The 1,885-nt window shown below is 38.2% G+C and overlaps 1 protein-coding gene across 7 annotated transcripts in view; it reads right to left on the bottom strand.

Annotated features, from left to right (window-relative positions):
- L3MBTL3 (l(3)mbt-like 3 (Drosophila)) overlaps nucleotides 1-1,885 on the bottom strand; it is a 104,923-nt gene that overhangs the window by 8,964 nt on the left and 94,074 nt on the right. The window lies entirely within an intron of this gene.

Genomic DNA, 1,885 nt, shown 5'->3' on the forward strand with positions numbered 1-1,885 from the left:
TAGCCTACCAGGCTTCCTCTGTGCTCATGGGATTCTCCAGGCAAGAATACTGGAGTGGGTTGCCATTCCCTTCTCCAGGGGATCTTCCCAACCCAGGCATCGAACCAAGGTCTCCTGCATTGCAGGCATATTCTTTACCATCTAAGCCACTGGACCTGCCTAGAAATTTTATTTTTATTTCTTCTTCTTCTTCTTTTTTTTTGCTGCACTGGGTTTTTTTTGCTGCATGGGCTTTTCTCTAGTTGCAGTGAGCAGGGCTACTCTGTAGGTGCAGTGTGCAGGCTTCACTGCAGTGGCTTCTCTAGTTTCAGACTGTGGGCTCTACAGCATGTGTGCTTCAGTAGTTGTGGCTCAGGAGACCCAGAGCATAGGCTCAATAGTTGTGGCAAACAGGCTCAGCTGCTCCACAGCATGTGGGATCTGCCTGCATCAGGGATCAAACCCATGTCTCCTGAATTGGCAGCCGAATTCTTTACCACTGACCCACCAGGGAAGCCTAGTGGTACAGTTTTTTTTCAACCTATTTCCTACTGTTCTACTGTTGATCTTGAATAACTTTTCTCTTAAACTAGCCTAATCTAAATTTGAATTGCTCTGAATGTTAGAAAAGTCACTATGCTGAATTTGAAAAAAAAAAAAAAATCTGTCTTACTGGAGCTAACATCCACTAACCCTGGTTCTTCCTGAGTGAGCTTATATAGAAAACTGTTTCCCCGTGAAACATTTCAATTCTTCAAATATTTTATAAAAAACCCTTCATGGTCCCTCTTTCCACATTTCATCCAGCAAATCTCACATAACTGGCTTTAAGGTTTTAGGTCCTCATCCTGTTCTACTGAAAATCTATTATGAGCCAAATCCCTTGAAATGCACAGAAACATGACTCCAGATTTTTATTTGAATATGTGATATACATTCAAATAAACGTGCACAGACTTTGGCTCAAGTAGCTGGCTCAGTGAGAACAGCAGGGAAGAGTAGGTCTGAATGTGTACAATGTGCTTCAGAGAACAAAGCCTTTAATTCTGCAAGACATTTCTGCCACCATCATTTTATAAGGGTCAGATTTCTTATCACTTTCCTCTCAAACTGCTTACCTACATGAAAAATATTACTTTTTAAGGAGTATTCTGTATTTCTTGACATTTCCCAAGATGAAAATTTACTAAAGGTATATGGTCAAACTTTTTCTCCCCACTCTCTCACCCTAACCCTCCTTCCTTCCAGGGAAGAACACTAATTGAGTAACCAGCCCTCTAGAACACCTCTGACCAAGATAAGACTTTGGGAACAGACATTCTGCAAAGCAGAGCAACAAGATAGGTGGAACCTGGTTTCTTTGATCCTATTGAGCACCATTAAATCCTGGAGCACCTACCTTTGAACTTCCTCCATGTGAGAGAGAAATAAACTGCTGTGTAAGCCATTTGTATGAATTTTATATCACATACACACACACCCCTAATCCTAATCACTACTAAGGTTTACTGCAATAGCATTCATAATAGTGAGAGACAGGGAATAACTAGCTTAGATATCCATTAGAGATTGCTTCATTAAATAATGCTGCATCAATCCACAGAGGGAATATTTGATATTATTTTATAATTAGTATAAATATTTATGTGAAAATGGTTGTAATGTTACACAGTTAAAACACTGCAGGCTACAAAATAGCTAATACAATATTTCAGATATTAAAAAATCCAAAATGCTGCCCAAAATTTAGAAAATGGTGTGTTAGAAGATAAAATCACAAGTAATTTTGATTTTCTGCTATTTGATTTCCTGTATTTTCTAATTATTCTACAATAAATGTTATCTCGACAATAATTATATAAAACCAGAGACTGATGTTGAATAAGCTATTTATTATTACTAAAAA

Source organism: Bison bison, unplaced genomic scaffold, assembly GCF_000754665.1.
Source record: "Bison bison bison isolate TAMUID 2011002044 unplaced genomic scaffold, Bison_UMD1.0 scf7180017864035, whole genome shotgun sequence".
Classification (NCBI taxonomy): Eukaryota; Metazoa; Chordata; class Mammalia; order Artiodactyla; family Bovidae; genus Bison; species Bison bison.